Below are 17,864 nucleotides of genomic sequence, written 5' to 3' on the forward strand. Positions count from 1 at the left end.
TGTTGGAAACATGCTAATATGGTATCGGGCACTTACATAATGACAATCATAATGTTACAGAGATCAGTACATATATTCCTGCACATAGCTATGCGTCAGACTGTCACGTTAAACATGTTATTTTCCTCCAATAATAACTACCATCCCCAGTCATTATCGGGGACTGTGCTGCATTAATCAGAGGAAGAACTAATTACAGCTGGATGGATAGACGTAAGATACATGTTGCATATATTAATGGTCGATGTGTAGTGCCTTCCTATGGAGTCAGGTGGTTTATTATCATTATTTCCCTCAGACTTGTTGCTTCTCCTTCCCGGGACCTATATACACAAGGTGAGCAGCCTAGTGCCTCCCAGAGCTGGGAGGTGTGTATTAGGAGCAGGACGTGTGGTTGGCTGGGAGGGCTGGCAGCTGGGTATATATAACACTGCACAGTCCCGGCGACTCATCATCATCACAGGCAGAGACAGGGACCAGCTGTATCAGCGCCAGTGACGGGCGGTCACAGCAGCGAGGGGCAGCACTTACCTGTCATCTGCACTACAAGTCACCCACCCGCACGGACTGGAGCTCTTACATACCCAGCTGCCTGGGAATACTTGAATATCTGGTCGGCACCAGCTGCGCCCCCATCAGACCCATCACTCCGGGAGCAGGGAAGCCACAGGTAGGTAGCGCCCCCTGCGTGCTCAGCAGTATAAAACACACGGGGGGCGTTGTCCCATGATGCCGCCTTATAGTCTCATGACTCGCATCCAGCCTCAGGGCATCGGAATAAAACAAATGCAGAGAAGGAACCTTTGCTGCGCATTGTCTATAGAGATCAGCAGGTTGTAGTGTAGGGTGAGATTACTTTTTGTACACATTTCCACCATTGAGTCTAGGACAAGCCATAACTCCTGCAGAGTGCCTTATTGTTCTCTGTTTCTTACAGTCACCCTTTACTTTTTTATGTCTGCAAACATTTGCTTGGAAGTCACCCTTTGGTTACTGTGTTTGTGGGCTGCTAATATGCTGTGACATGATTCAGTCAGACAGGATTCGGTGCTTGGAGAGAACTGCGGCAGAGTCACCTCCTATCATCCATTTGCCTATTGTTAGAGATCCCCCTCCTGGGGAGGCCAGTGTTACCACATTGTGCATCATGCCATACAGTTATTTTTGGCGGACCAATGTATCATTTGCATCATTGACAATCAGCAGCAGAGAAGCTCATTCTGAATTTCAATTGATTAAAGTTTGTTTTTGTGTGGTATTGAGCTTGAGCGGACAGAAATAGTCCTTCTTAATGATTGTGTTGAAATTAGGGGGTAGTGAGAATGTTCAGACCTTCACAGGGAGGAATGGGAGAGAGACAGTATTGGTGCATGTAGCTGGGGAATAGAGATGGTGATTAGATGCTTACAGGTGATAGTCTGCCAGGTATGAACCCCATACAGTCACACTATTGGCAGTAACTTTTTTTCCTTATGATATGTTGCTAGCTCTGGGCTCAGTATATGTCTCTTATGCACATGAGAGAGGGCTATTCCCCATATGTAGTAAAGCTCAGCATCTCGGTTCAAGCGTTATTATCACAGAACTTTGTAGTACTGCCTTTCCTATCTAAAGCGCTATATAAATATTATTATTATTATTATTATTATTATTATTATTATTATTATCTCCCCGACTGCAATCCAACCAGTTCAAATATGCTTTTGGGGAAAAGAAGATAGCAGCTATTTAGTGCTGGTTACACTGCAGAGAATATCATAGGTTTCATAAATCCCACCAGTATTTCTCAGGCACAGAATGAGTTTTATTATAGGAACATCCACAAATATTTGTATTGTCTATAAACATTTTTTACAGTGCTACACAATGAGGGCGTAGACAAAGTACAATAATAACACATCAGTAAGGAGAAAATGTGGTGTATAGTTCTTATAATACACAGCATACAATCATCATATACCAAGGCTTTCTGTGCACTCATAGTCAAAGCAAAAGTCCTATTTACATTGCAGATAATTACAGTACATTCTACGTATTGACACACAGGTAGCTGGATTGTAAACTGCGAAAAGGTTTGTTGACAAACCTGTACAGTTTAGTATAGAAAGCTCTTCACCAGTCACATATATTGCAAACAAGGTTTCTTAAATACTCTGACATATTTATATAAAATACTTTTATAAATGATGCTAATACTCTTATGAATAATAAGTGGATAAAGTGAGATTTGCTGCAATCATTTATTTTCAGTGAGTGCTGATGTCATCAGTTCAGTATTCTTTCGGAAACCCTATGTATTATAAGGAATTGTAAAAAACAATACACCCTACCATTATAATGGATATTAAGGGTTAACTCACACAGCGATCCGTATAACAGCTCTCAGCCTTTATATGGCCATGTAAGTCCACGTAGACTTATGATATCATTATAATTTACAGTAGAGTGTACATTATCCCATGTGTCACTTTTCATACAGAACCCTTTTCGGAAACATTACTAATACATACTTATAGGAGAATAAAATGACACACAGGAGACGCTATGGAGAAAGTAAAGGTGCTGAAATAACCAAAGCATTGGCAATCTACGTCTGCCTCTTGAAAACCCTCTTATCTAAAGGGCTGCATAGTTTCCTTTCAAAGAGACACCTGTGATAGCATTTCAAGTGTAACACACAGACAGATTTCTGCACGCATCTGTAGAAGAAAGCCTTATACTGCATCGCCCACTGTTTCAGCGCTAAGATAATTGCTCACTTTTTTTACATGTATTTTATAGACTTCTTGTGTCAGTCATATACAGAGTGCTGCGTTTAGTCTAAAATGAAGTTAAACAGGAATAAATGTAGCGTCTATTCTAGCTTATCGAAATCTGCAGCATATGAAAGCGACACTTTCCTTCTGTAGTCTTGGAGTCAGCACAGTATTGCTTATTTTTCTCTAATTATACATGGATTTCTTCTTCATGATAGCTTCCACAAAATCATTTATAAATACATCTACAGGAGAAGACATCTTTGGTATAAGATTTTTTTCTATGTGTCAGTACATCGGCTTAATGCACAGGCACAAATATTTACCACAAAAACAACTTTCAGGGGATGTAGTTGAAATGCTGGCTGTCGGCACCGGAATCCAGATGCCAAACAGAATCCCAGCGTCAGCATCTCGACTGCCAGCATCCCGACGGTAAGAAGTGGGGATAGGGGTTAGGGTTATACACTAGGGGACGGGTTGGGGGGGGGGGGGGGAAGGTAAAGTTTAAAGTGCGGAGAGAGAGGGATGGGGTTCGGATACTTGCCGACAGGCGTCGGTATCTTAATCCTATCAGGATGCTGGTGTCGGCATTCTGAGTGCCGGCATCCCGTACCCAATCCACTTTAAGATATCTAATTTCAAAAGGCTTTGCACATATTAGTGTGTATATCAGCAGCTATATACAACTGTTAAGAATAAAGTGTAAAGCTATAAAATTAAGGGGTCAGTTCAACATTATTTGCATTGCCCCCAACTCACAAGTTGCAGTGGTGGATGCTAATTATACAGCAGCAATTTAACATTGCTCCAGCGCAGGGCAGCTGACCTGAAACTCATCCATGTCACTGCTGCTCCCGTAGCAGTGGAAGGTAACACTGCAGGGTCTGGCTTGGCAGTGTTACTGAACATGCAGGAACCGGGCTTTCGGATCCTTGAAGGTGGCATCAATTCCGAAAATGTTGTATTTTCGGAGCTTGATGAATTTAGGTCTCCATACTAGTGTATGAGGACAGCGTGACACTTCACCTCTAAAAGGTCAGCAGGAGATATCTCCTGCATTAACTTGGTGAATTTTCATCTACTTTTATAGAAATTGAAAGGATAATGAATGTGTTTATAAGAAAACATCTTTTAATGACACAGTGCTATTGCAAGCTTAAATTTGTCAGCAATTGTAAGTGACTGACCCAGTCCCAGAATAGCTAATTTTTGCCTATTTCATGTTCAGAAAGATCTGTAAGACACAATACTGCAAAGCACTGTACACTTGGCAGACTCCTGTATTGTACTCATTGTTTACTGTGACCTGCAGGCCATTATATGCTACATAGATATACTGAAGAGCACTGCACATTAGAGCCTCTTACAGTTACAAGTAAATCTAGCAAGAAGTGGCAATTTTGTGGCAATAAGGAATGATTTTTCTGTAGCTATTTATCAATCAGCTAATGCTGGGACAGATGCTCCAATAAGAGGCAGCCCTACAAGGAGCTTAGTGAAGGGATAGCATTCGCTGTCACTGATACTGCACTTTCTGACACTACGCATGTGCAACCCTAAAGTCACGCATGCAAAGGGACATTATGCTGCATCAGTATATAAGGGCTGCAGGAGAGTGATAGCGAGATACCTTTACTGCAAGAACGTTTGCATATGGCAACGCGGCTAATGCATAGCTTTTTAAAGCATGATAAATAACTCAAACTGGGGTATCCTTTAAGAATAATCACTGCCACTCTGATATCTCCTGCATTAGGGTCTTGTTAAGTATCTAGATACAGTTCCTACAGTAAATCATTCTTTTTAGGTAGAAGAGGTTTTATAAGTAGACCTCTAGATGAGGTGCATAATGCTGAAAAAAGGTGATCGTGTTCTGGGCCTACGCAGCGCTTATATACTGACCCTCCAACTATACCGATTTGGCCGGATGAGTACAATCTCCTGAATTCTATAGCAGCGCTGGCGGGGGCACAGACTCCCGCAGCGCTGCTGAGTGACAGATGGCTCCATCCTCCGTAGTTCTTGGCAGTAGGCACTGACGCTGACATAATGACCAACCAGGGCCAGCTGCCACCAGTCTTCAGTACCCGTGGACATGCCCCCTTTATATATGACCACGCGCCTTTTAACTGTGGTCACGCCCCTGTACCGGTTTTCAACTGAGAGATGCTGGAGGGTATGTTATATAGCATATATTTCTGTAGATCTCAGGACACTGAACGAGACTGTTTAGTTTGTTTGGCATGATGTTAAAGTGTATGCAGTGTCCTGTCTTGTCCTGGGTGTGTAAAGAAGAAGGTGACAGAGAAAATATAGAGAATAGGGGAAATATACAAGAAAAACATATTTTTACTCACAGGAGCAGTTGAGAGAAATAGGTAAATAAGGGCAGGACCCAGCCCCTCTCCCTTTCCATTTGTTACTGTGTAAGTACCTGTATGCTTTGTACAAACAATGGTGCTTTGTTTTTGTCTTCTAATTGTAGCCTTTCATGTGAGTGTTTTGTGCTGATAATGGGCAGGATCTTGTGAAATTGTATGCATGTCTTCTTTCATGAAAAGGATAAGTACACTTTTGTGAACCATCTTATTTTTTGGGGTTAAGTCAACCTATTAGGCTATTTTACCGATTTAATACCAAAGTAATAAAATGTCTTAGCAGAGTGAATTGAACAAGTGTAATTTTTTACTAAATAAAACCCCCCTTATCTAAATTTGCAGAATCTGTGGCACCCACACTTCCCAAGACACTCACTAGTGCAAGTCATTGGATATATCTCTGGAGTTCAACATTATGGAGAGTTTTGTTTGGTGTGAATGCACTGTGTGCCTGTTCCAGAGATGTATTAGCAGTCCCACTAGGCTGTTTCAGCAGGGCGCCGCGCCCTGCCCTATTTCTGAAGGGCAGAAAGCACCCTGCCCTCCGGCACAGCACCCCACTGAAATAGCCTGTGGGTTCTGTCCCCTCCCACGAACGCAGTGTCCCGCGGGTGGGGAAAACTTTGTTGCAGCGGTCACTGCCGGTGAATGGATGCCAGGCACATGTTCGTAAGTGCCAGGCACGCCCCAAGAATGACGAAAAGGGGACGCGTCATAAAGACATGCCCCCTTTTCATTGGCCACACCCCCTTTTATGGGCACGCGTCTTAGGCGCGCACAGAAGTACCCTTTCTCTGGATCTGGCGCCCTGCCTGGCACTAGACCTAGAGTGAACACTATGTATGCTTTTCCCATAGTGGCTGTGCTAAATTATGCAAATGTTGCAGGAGGTGTTTTGTATAAAAAGATACCTCCTGCTCTTCTGTGATCCGCTCCTGCCTCCAAGGACGCAGCATTAGATCACTTGCGTAACCATCGGACACCTGAGTAACTTCCAGGTTACTCAGGATGTCTGATGTAATCATGCTGCAAAGGCCAGTAAATCTGCAGAGGCCAGAAATTAGAGGCCATTATCAGTTGATTTGCACTGCGCAGTGCATTAATTCAACGTTCTTCCTTGACCTCTACCCACAGAGGCAGGTGTGAGGCTTTCCGGAACCGTGGGCTTACCGGACATAGGTACAATGTAGTTATGCCAGTTGGTGGAAGGAGGTTAATTATCTAAAAAATAAATTTGGGTGCTGTTCTTCTTGTACCACAATAGAAACAAGATTTACGAAATCATAAACAAGTGATAATCTTATTTTCCTCCAGTAATGTAGGAGTTATCATAGTGATATAGAATTCTATACTGAGATGGCAGGAGTGTGTTTGTACAGCACAGTGGAAAATGTCAGTATTTTTTAAATAGATAACAATAAAATGTTCTAAAAGCCATTTTGCTCTGTTTGCACAGTGTTTCTGTGAAATCTCTGTAGGACTGGGCATATGACATCATCCAATTCCCCTTATATATAAAGGGCTTTTCATTTCTTATCTAATAACTGAAATGTTCAGCACATCTCATTATTGGAAAATCCTGTAAGTGATAAATGTGGAGTATTGTTTTTTTCATTAGATATTGTGTATACTGTGTTGTTGTTGTTGTTGTTGTTGTTGTTGTTGGTATTTGTGAGTATCCATAAAATCAGTTATGCAAAGAATTTCTAAAAATGATACAAATAGTGGGGTCTAATTATCAAATAGACTTTAAAAAGGCCTGTCTCTGTGGTAAAAGAAACATTCTACTCCTATTTACCATTCTCATCTCCACGGCGATATTGTCAAGCAGCAGAAAGCAGTGACTTAGTGCATGCGCACAATTCATGGTCCCTTCTGCACATGCGCAGCCCAGTGCGTTGTCAGATTTAATGTATGAATAAATAAATATTTGCATGTAAAGCTTTATTTTAATATTAAAGCATTTTTTGTTGTTTAATGCATCTACTATCATCATCCTGAGATGCCGATACCATAAGAGGACATTCAGTGGTACAGTTACTGCAACTTGGCAGGGGCGTATTTATAATAGTGCAGGGTGTGCCGTGCACAGGGGGCCCCGCACCACACACCTTGCACCAATATTATACTTACCTCTCCGGAGTCCCATTTCAGCACAAGAGTCAGCGCTGTAAAAATGCCTGGATAATGGCCGCCGCGGTCATTTTCCCGTCGTTTTGCGCATATGCAGTACAGGGAAGATACAATATAAGAATAGTTAGTGTCCCGGTGCGCTTTTTCTTATGACCGGTGTCAGCAGATACATCAAGGAGTTTCCCATCTTGTCTCCTCACATGCTTTTCCAGAACTTATTCTATAGTTCTGAAAGCTTATCCGGTAATTGTGTTTTTCTACCATATTAAGGAACATTGTTAATGTATGTCTGTATAGTTGTTTTATGTGTATATCATTTGATTAAAGGAGATTACGCTATGTTTTGCTTCTCTCCTATTCTTCTTTGAGATTCACATTCCCATGGGTGTCCTTTGATGCGGGGACCAGCTTTATTACTACGGAGGAGATAGAAAACACTGGAAAAATATTTTCCTTCATCTCCAAAAGGCACGCAGTCCATTGCTATAAGAGAGTATGGCAGGATAAGGATTCCTGGTAACAAGACTGTGTGATTATTTCTTGAACATTGGTACCATTATAGAGCGTCGTAAGATATCATCATCTTTCCGTTTTTTTGAGTACAGGGAAGATGGCTGCCGCGGCCATTTTCCCGGTGACCTGCACATGCGCTATAGACTCTGGGCACACTCTAGTGCCCAGAGTCTATCAGTGTGGCGCTGGCCGTGCTGCGCTCAGTGCGCTGCCGGCCGCCGTACTGAGAGGAGGGTGCCTGTGACGGAGACTGAAACGCCCCTGCAACTTGGTAAATATGTTTTGCATGGGGCATGAGCAAACAATCATTGGAAGGCTCCGGCATTGGCCTCCATTGCTACAGGCCTTGATAAATGAGAAAAAAACGTAATTCATGTCAAAACATTTAATTTTGTTAAGACTAATGCTGGCCATACACTAGCATGATTTTGGGCCGATTGCTTGATTTTAGACGCGTCGTACGATGAATTGCGTCAAAATTGTGTAGTATTTAGGTAGGTTACTATCCAATAAATGCTCTTGCCTTGATGTGTGATAAAATTATTGGTTGGTGATATATATTTCACAATTTTATCTCACATCAAGCTTTGATACATATGCCCCTTACAATGTATCGTATGATCAGATGTGCAGCCCATATTATCTATCGTAATCGTATCCAGATCGTGCTGTGTATTTGTGCATGCGTTGCATTGTGCGTCCAACCGGCATCATTTCAGTTACATTTTGAAGAAGTGTGTGTTCTTTCAATGACCTAAACTGCAGATCGATCGTATCGTGAGATCGTATGTACATCGTGTGTCAATCATGAGGCCGGGACTGCCAGGGAGCTGCCGGGGAGTTCAAGGGAAATCGTAAAATGAATCTCATCTTATGCTGGTCGTACTAGTGTATGGCCAGCATTAGGAGCCGATTCATCATCGGAGCCGCGAGTGGTGTTGGTGGATACTTAATTACCAAAGCAATTCACTATTGCTCTGGTGTGGAGACAGCTGCTCCAAAACACACCTGTTTCCGCAATCAGTAACGCATAAGTAACCAAAGTAGCAGTTATATTTACTGGTGCCCATCCAGTCCGGTGCACCTAAGGTCACGTATGCGCATGGCCTGTGGTCACTCAGTGCAGAGGAGGTGGAGGGATCCGCTTGGACTCTTCTTCGTAACCTGAGATATATTTCCCATAGGATAGTGCTGGGGTTCGGGAACCTGAAGATGGTGTTGATTCCAGTAAGCAAACTTTCCGCATTTGTGTAACGGGTCCATGAAGCTGCAGTATATGCAGCCCTCTCCTCCCTGCCATCCCAGTGATTGACAGGTGATGCCACCGAGAGGCGGGGCTTAAGGCTGGTGGTGAGGGGCAGGGCCTAATTAAGGGTGTGTGGCAAAGTATAGTGCTACTTGGCTGTCTTATTGGGACTGCATTAGCTGCGGCCCCTAGAAGCCAGATAGGGCTACCGTAATAGCAAGGGAGGCTTCCAGTGAGAAAACACCTCCCCCCGGCTCTGCCTGTCTGGCTGTAATCAGCAGGGAGTGCTTCCAATGGGAAGTCACTGCCACTGCTAGGCAGTACCTGTGAGTGGCAGATTTTATTGGTGGGGCTGCAGTCCCGCAGTCCCTAGGTAAAATCCAGCACTTATAATGAGCGATAATGAATAGGCCCCTTAGAAATTACTGCCTTTGGTGCATGGACCTCTGTCAGGGATCCCAGTAAGCATCTCTGTGTTTGCACTCTAACTATTGTTAGAGACTATGGCCCTGATTCAAGGCCGGACGCTCTGACAGAGCGCTCGCTCTGAATCAGGGCTGTCCTTCCTGATATTTTAGAGTGGCCTCCTGGCCGCTCGTATAGCTGTGGGTGACCGCCCACAGCTATAGCGAGCAGGCAGGAAGATGGTCGCGATGGTCAAGACCATCGCGACCATCGGGCTTGCGACGAGACCCTTGTGGTAGGGTCTCGTTGCCGCAAGCCCTGGAGTGCTTTCGGCTCTATCAGAGCCGAGAGCACTCCCACTGACATCACTTGTGATGTCAGTGGGGCCGGCCCCAGACGGTAGGCGTTCCCATGGGAACGCCTCCGTCTGGGCAGCCTCGCCCCCGGCACGTCCACCAAAGGGGGGGTGCTGTCACTCACCATCGACAGCATGCCCCCTGTGGAACGAGACCCGGAGCGATGGCTTGCCCGTCGCTTTCCGGGTCTCGCGCATGCGCACGACGGAGCCGGCTCCGTCGTGCGCATGTGCCCTGGGCCAACATCGACCCGCTTGCAAGCGCTCAGCGCTCGCGAACGGGTCTGAATCAGGCCCTATGGCTGTATCACTTTGCCTAGTACTACACTTGCATCAGGACTGCAATCGCACAGATCCCCAAGTTCTGATGTAGTGAGGGCATTGCCGAATATAATGTCACACTGCCTGTTAGACCATACACCTCTCCTATGCCACCACCCATGATAAATAAAGGAGCCACAGGTCCCCTAACACTCTAATCACAATTGTGCAGGCTCATCAACACAGACTACCATGCAGCTAGCTGGTCTCCCACCTGCTTCTAGCAAATAATAGTTATAGGGTAACCTTAGTGATCAAATTCCTTCCTCAATGACTGGGTTCTGGAGCATATTGTAGATAGATTAATAAAGGAACACTTAATTTCCAAAAAAGTACAATGCTTAGTTACAGGAATTATATAAATAAAAAGTGTTACAAACAGTGGCAGCTCCTACCCTCTTAGATGAGGGAGGCTGCCATCGCTGAAAACAAGAGGGAGGGAGTAATCACTCACTCGCCGCTGCTCCGACCTGGCCGGGTTCCATTGCCTGCACAATCGATCTATCAGGCACTGGGACCGACACATGCACACTAGCGGCAGGGAGTTGCATCATCTGCTGCCCCTAGGATCCGGTTAGGGCTGGAGAAAAAGCAGAGTAGCGGCTTCCTCCTAGAAGCCGCTCTCTTCGACCAGTAGCCTGGACTGGCAGTAACAGGGGTAGGAGACACCTCCACCTGGGGCTGCCTGTGGTGTATGTGACTGGCAGGTGGCGCTTCCAATAGGAAGAGACTGCCAGTGATAAAGTGTAGCCAGTGCAGTCACGGACTGCGCTGACTACACAGAGGTGGTGGATTTTACTGGGGGGACTGCAGCGTCGCAGCCCCTAGGCAAAATCCGCCACTGGTTACAAAACACATAGACAAACATGCGTTGCAACTTCAAAATGAAAAGAATTACAGGCTTATTCTGAGGCAGTGGGGAACAGTAGGGAAAATGCAGGTCCAGGCTTCAACTTAGAAGTGATCCCCCCAAGTCTGACCTAGAGCAACCTGCTCCCATTCCTTTTAACAACTGTTCCCCCACCCAATAGTGAGGTTAGGACCAAGGCCCTGATTCAGACCCACTCGCTGCCGCAGGCAGCTCGCAGGGTCTGTGGGCGTTTTTTTTTCCTCTGGCCACTCGCAAAGCTGTGGGAGACCTCCCACAGCTTGTGCGAGCGGCCGGGAGGCCATAGCGATAATCGCGACCATCGGCCTTGGTGGTAGGGTCTCGGCTACCGCAAGGCCGAGTGGATTTCCTGCTCTAATAGAGCAGGAAGTCCACTACTGACATCAGTAGTGATGTCAGTAGGGCCTCCCACAAACACCAGGCGTTCCTAAGGGAACGCCTACGTTTGTGCAGCCACCCCCCCTACCCGCCTACAAAACAGGGCGAGCTGTCACTCACCATCGACAGCCGCCCCGTCTTGTAGCGATCCCTGTAGCGACTGAGCTTCAGTCGCTGGAAGGGGCTCGCACATGCGCACGCCAGAAGCGGCCCATGCGCAGTGGGGAAACATTGAGCCGCTTGCGAGCAGCTCTGAATCAGGCCCCAAGTTCCTGAGACCATACATCCTAGTAACTCTCAAATAACACCAGTACAGTGTTCCGACTTCAGGTCTATGATTTTGGGAACTTCTAGCTGTGATAGAAATATCAATGTTTAGTCAGAAACCAATAAAATAGAATGAGGCTTTGATCTCTGCCTATAGTCTGAATACCCTTTTAGTCAGATGGCGATGTGTTTACCTCCCATTGTGTTAGGAGCCACATATGCATCCTCCAGTCATCTATGTGTAGACTTAGACAAAGGCTGTATGTTTACCTATCTCCTCTACCTGGGGCACCTGGTTTGCACAGGTAATTCCTTTATCCTGCTCAAAGACTATTCTTTTATACATTTTAATTAAAGCTACACAGGACTACCTCAGTTATCTTCATGAGTCATCAACATGCTAATGATCCGTGTAGGGCATAATGATAACCTAACATCAAAAGAACCTAACAAAAGGCATTCAGGTTACTTGCCACCATTGACCTTACATTTACATTTGGGATTCTGGCTGTCAGAATGCTGATGGCGTAATCCCAACACTTGTCAGAATACCGACGCTGGCATCCTGAAAGCCGGAATCCTGAAGTTAGGTACTGGGGTTAGGGGCGGGGTTAGGGTAAGGTGTTAGGCACTAGGGGAAGGGTTAGGGTTAGGCTGAGGGGAGGGAGGCTTAGGTGTAGGCACTGGGGGGAGGTTAGGTTTAGGCATCGGGGAGAGAGGGTTAGGGGTTAGGCTTACTTACCTGGGGGCGTCGGCATTCTAACCTGGTCAGGATTCTGACTGCCAGGATCCCGAGCGCCGGCATCCCGTACCCAACCCCTTTGTAACCACTAAGGGGGGTATTCAATATGGGAGCAAAAAGTCCATGCTGGACTTTTCGCTCCACATTGCAGGTTTTCCGGGGATAAAGTATTGGGCGCGTGCCCGCTTTATCCCCGTATTCAATTAGAAATCAACGAAAACGGGAGCCGACGGAAAGGTAATTATCGCCAAAAAACAGGAATTTTCAGGAAATATTCCAGGGACCCCCCCCTAAAGGTGTCTAGACATGGGGGATCACTATGGGTACCCCCAATTTTAATTGCTGAAGGAAGTCGGGATTTCTAATAGCCATGGCAGGTGCATATTTGTGGCTATGAAGAAGGGGTGAAGAATAACACTTAGATTTTTTTTTTTTGTAAAGTCCCTAAAATTATTTTTTCAAATTCTGCAAAAATGCACCTGCCGCTACTCCCGCAATGAAGAAAACACCTACCGCATACTTGGGGACCCCTCTGAATTTAATTAGGCTATTTTAGAAGTGTGTTCCATAATTTTTTTTTTTTTTTATCCCCAAAATGAAAGTACATTTTTTGGGGTGTCCCGATTTTTTATTTTTTATTTTTCTTGACACAGTTTATTTTTAAATGACTTACCCAGGGGTGCAGGCTATTTTTTTTTTAAGCCTGCACCCCTAAACGGCAATTCTGCACTTTTTTTCGCCACCTATTTCAATGGTGAAAAGTTATGCCCATTTTTTTTCAAAGACTTTTCGAACCTGCGAAAAGTCTTTGAAATTAAATACGTGGATAATTGAAATAGGCGGAAATGACGTCATCCGACATTCAACTCCAAGTTCAATATGGCCCTAAGACTACATTTGAAGCAAGCTGACAATGTGCTGTTCAGTTATGCATTTTACCAGCTTAAGATGCTTTGTAATAAAATAACTAAATTACAGGACAAAAGGTGCAGTGTTCTGACATGACAATCTGACAGACCATCAATGTTTATATCTTGTGCTTGATAAGCTTGCAGTACAAGGATATTACAGAAAAATATACATTCTCAGATACAGCACTTTTAGCCTAACCAAAAACTAGATGCCAAGGCAGACTGTGCCAGCTGCAGTATATCCAGGAATTACTCACTTATAGCCTTTAGATAGGTGTGAGAATAATAATTTTGCACCCTTGAAATGGTAAATAAAGCGGAACCCTAAAAGCTTACATAACATTTACAATATAATGATTTCCTTTTCTTCTACATAGCATATGCTGAGGCAGCTGCATATTATCCAAGAGAAGAACATCTAATTCAGACGAAGGAATTGCAAAATTGATTCCCTACGATTTGCTGTCACATCAATCCTATTTAGCTCATACCTGCCTTTTGGCTATTTAAAAGGAATTGAATGAATTGATTGAGCTGAAGCCGAGTTTATTAATTCTTTTCTTATCAAGTACCATGTTATGTATGGAAAAGTTTACGAAGTGCTCAATTATTTTAGATTATTTTTACCATCCACAGTTTAAGTATGAAATTGTTTTACTAAATAATCCTTGACATTTGTAAATAACCATTTGAAAGGTACAATGGGGCTTATTTAGAGATGGCTCACATAGCTCTCCAGTACTTAAATCCGTATGTGGAGTCAGATGCATCTTATGATTTCAACGGGATGTAGTCTGGAAACCGGCGGTCTAAATGCCGACCGCCAGCTTCCAGACTCTCTAATCCCGGCTTGGTACTAATGACAGACGCCTATCATTAACCATACGCCGGAAGACCGACGCCCGGCATGCCAAATGAAGGTAAGCCGGGCGCGGACAGCCACGGGGGGGACGGTTAGGTTTAGGGCTACCGAGGGTCTTAGGGTTAGGCACCCCCCCGGGAGGGTTAGGTTTAGGCTAGGGGAAGGGGGGGATAGGTTTAGGCACCCCCGGGGGGAGGTTAGAGTTAGGCACCCCCCCCCCTTGATGATAGGCCAGAGAGAGCAGGTGACCTACAGACGATTGGCCTGCTATGTCACATGGCCAAAGACAACATGGTGGCGCCCAGACACCTGTGACGCAGAGATGCCACTAGACTTACCCTTGCCAGGATGGCCCAATGCTGGCGGATATCTGCGTACAGCCAATGCCAATCTCCACACGCCAGCTTCCCCGACAGAAGGACCGCGCCACAGCGCCCTCACCAGTAAGGACTGCAAACCTCCACGCCGCGAAACCATGGTCGTGGCAGTACCCCCTCCTTATGGGTGGCCTCAGGACACCTTCTGGATGAATTGAGTGTAATTTGCTTATGGGTTTGTGAGTGTGGATGTCCTCAGCTCTGGTCCAACAATGCTCTTCTGGACCATAGCTTCTCCAATCAAGCAGGTATTGCAAATGACCATGATGGATACGAGAATCCAGAATCTGAGACACCTCAAATTCCACCCCTTTTTCAGTTTGGATCATGGGGGGAACAGGGAGAACGCAGAGAAATGTATTAAGAACTAATGGCTTGAGGAGAGATATATGAAATGAATTAGGAATTTTCAAATAAGACAGGAGCTGAAGACGATAGGAGACTTGATTGATTATCTCTGTAATGGAGTATGGTCCAATAAACCGGCGGGCAAACTTCAGATCGTACCCTGAGGCGAAGATTGCTGGTAGAAAGCCATACTTGATCCCCGACCCGCATCTGAGGAGCTTTCAGCCTTGTCCTTGTACCGCAGGGAGGTTTTCACAAGAGCAGCTCGCACCTGAGCCCAAACTGAAGCAAAGTTCCGTACAGTGGCATCCACAGCTGGTACATCAAAGGTGGGTAAACTGCGGAACTCAGGTAGTAGAAGAATGGTATGATGCGTTGTGCACAAATTCGGCCCAGGGAAGGGACTCAGACCAGTTGTCCTGGGATGAGGACATAAAGATTCTCATGAAGGTTTCGTGGTCCTGGGGCACCCTCTCGGTGAACCGATTACTTTGAGGGTGATAGGCCGTGGAAAACTTAAGTTTCACTTGCAGGACAGAGCAGAGGGCTCTTCAGAATTTTGTCACGAATTGGACACCCCAGACTGAGACGATTTCCTATGGGAGTCCATGAAGTCGAAAATATGGTGGACAAACAAGTGAGCCAAATCAGGTGCCGAGGGTAACTTCTCTAGCGGAATGTAATGGACCATCTTGGAAAAATGATCCACTACAACCCATATGGTGGTATATCCATTACAATTTGGCAGGTCTGTCACAAAATCCATGGACAGATGTGTCCACGGACGAGATGGTATGGGAAGAGGCACCAATTCACCGGCTGGAGACTCTTGAGGAGACTTATGCTGGGCACACTGGGTACAAGATGAGATAAACTCTGTTACCTCAGTTTTTGTCGATGGCCACCAGTAGGATCTCTTCAGGAACTCCAAGGTCTTACGAATGCCTGAATGACCAGCAAAACGAGATGAGTGGGCCCACGTGAGCAACTGTTTCCTCAACTCCGGGGCCACAAAGGTCTTCCCAACAGGTGGTTGCAGTTGTATGGTGGCGAACACTTTTGACTCCAGCACAGGTTTATGCCACAGTGTTTCTGGACCACTATCAGTGGACAGTGACTGTGACAAGGCGTCAGCCTTCTGATTGAGAGCCCTACAGCGATACAACAGGGTAAAATGAAAACGGGCAAAATATATTGCCCATTGGGCCAGACAAGAACTTCCACATTGAATATTTTTCAGAAAAAGAAGATCCCTGTGGTCTGTAAAAATGATAAAAGGGAACTTAGCGCCCTCTAGGAGGTACCGCCATTCCTCTAAGGCCAGTTTGACAGCTAATAGCTCCTGATCGCCTATGGCATAATTTCTTTCAGCAGGGGAGAATTTCTTTTTTGTAGAAACAACAAAAGCGTGAATCCGGTTATCCTCAAAGCGCTGGGACAAGATAGCTCCCACTGCCTCAGACGAAGCATCCACTTCCAGTAAAAAGGGCCTATTGGTATCCGGCTGTCTCAAAACTGGAGCTGTTATAAAGGCTTGTTTGAGGCCACAGAGCAGGGTTGGCACCTTTACGAGTTAGGGCTTTAATGGGAGCCATCAAAGAGGAGAATCCCTTGATAAAACGCCAATAGTAATTGGAGATACCAAGAAGTCTCTGGATGGCTTTCAAAGACGTGGGGCGGGACCAGTATTGCTTGGACTTTTTTGGGGTCCATTTCTAAACCCGATCCTGAAATGATCTATCCAAGAAATTGAATACTTGGTAACACCGAACACACAGTTCTCCAATTTACAATACAGTTGGTTTTTCCTCAGACGGGACAATGGTGTTCCTCAGGAGAAGATGAAAAAATCAAAATTTCATCTAAATAGATTACAACTGTGACATATAAGAGCTCCCTAAAGATCTCGTTGACAAATCTTTGAAAACAGCAGGTGCGTTACACAGCGCAAACGGCATGACCAAGTATTCAAAATGACCGTCCCTTGTGTTGAATACTGTTTTCCACACGTCACCTGCTCGGATACATATGAGGTTGTATGCATCTCGGAGATCTAATTTAGAAAATATAGTGGACCCCTTGACTCTGTCAAATAATTCGATGATCAATGGTAGAGGGTATCTGTGTTTTACTGTAATATCATTCAGGCCTCTATAATCTATACACAGCCTCAGGCCTCCATCTTTTTTAGACGCAAAGATGAATCCTGCTTCAGCAGGTGATGTAGATGGTTGGATAAATACCTTTTTTAAGTTCTCTTGGATGTATTCCGACATGGCGTCTGTTTCTGGTAGGGATAACGGATAGGTCCGACCACGGGGAGGCGTCTTCCCAGGCAACAAGTCGATAGGACAATCCCGTTCTCTATGAGGAGGTAAGATGTTAGCTTGTTTTTCAGAGAAAACATCGGTAAATGATTGATATTCTTTAGGTATAGATGGGGCCTCTGACGTGTGAATTTTTCTCACAGGTCGAATCTTCGGAAGACAAGACCCCTGGCATCCCTCACTCCATGGCAGAACCTGCATAGTGTTCCAATCAATTCTGGGGTTGTGCTTACGCAGCCATGGGTATCTGAGTATAATCTCATGGGAAGCCTAGGGTATAATTAAGAAGCTGATATGTTCAACATGAAGGGCTCCAATATGAACTAGAATAGATTGGGTTCTTTTACACACAGTTCCATTAGAAATAGGTCTACCATCGATAGAGGTCAATGAGGTAACAGGATCCAAGGTGATGCAAGGAATTTGTCATTTATCTGCCAAACGAGAGGTCATGAAATTTTCTGCTGCCCCAGAATCCAGGAGGGCAGATACGAATGCAGAACTAGACTTAATATCTAGAGCATAAGTGGAGACAGAAGTAACTGCAGGCATACTTGGAGAAGTTAGTGTAGCTTGTAAAGTATCCTGATGGAGTGCCATTTCTTGCACATACTGTGCTATTTGTTGTTGCATGGTCTCCAATCCTTTCAGGC

At 45.1% G+C, this 17,864-nt stretch overlaps 1 protein-coding gene across 1 annotated transcript in view; it reads left to right on the forward strand.

The window, feature by feature from the left end:
- The first annotated feature begins 474 nt into the window (after window positions 1-474).
- The window catches only part of C2CD4C (C2 calcium dependent domain containing 4C), a 31,506-nt gene continuing 14,116 nt past the window's right edge, over window positions 475-17,864 (forward strand). Inside the window, exon 1 of the mRNA XM_088478531.1 lies at window positions 475-670. The gene's annotated coding sequence lies outside the window, so the exon portion shown is untranslated. The remainder of the gene's footprint in view (window positions 671-17,864) is intronic.

The sequence above is a fragment of the Taudactylus pleione genome, unplaced genomic scaffold (genome assembly GCF_031769625.1).
Source record: "Taudactylus pleione unplaced genomic scaffold, aTauple2 ptg000214l, whole genome shotgun sequence".
Classification (NCBI taxonomy): Eukaryota; Metazoa; Chordata; class Amphibia; order Anura; family Myobatrachidae; genus Taudactylus; species Taudactylus pleione.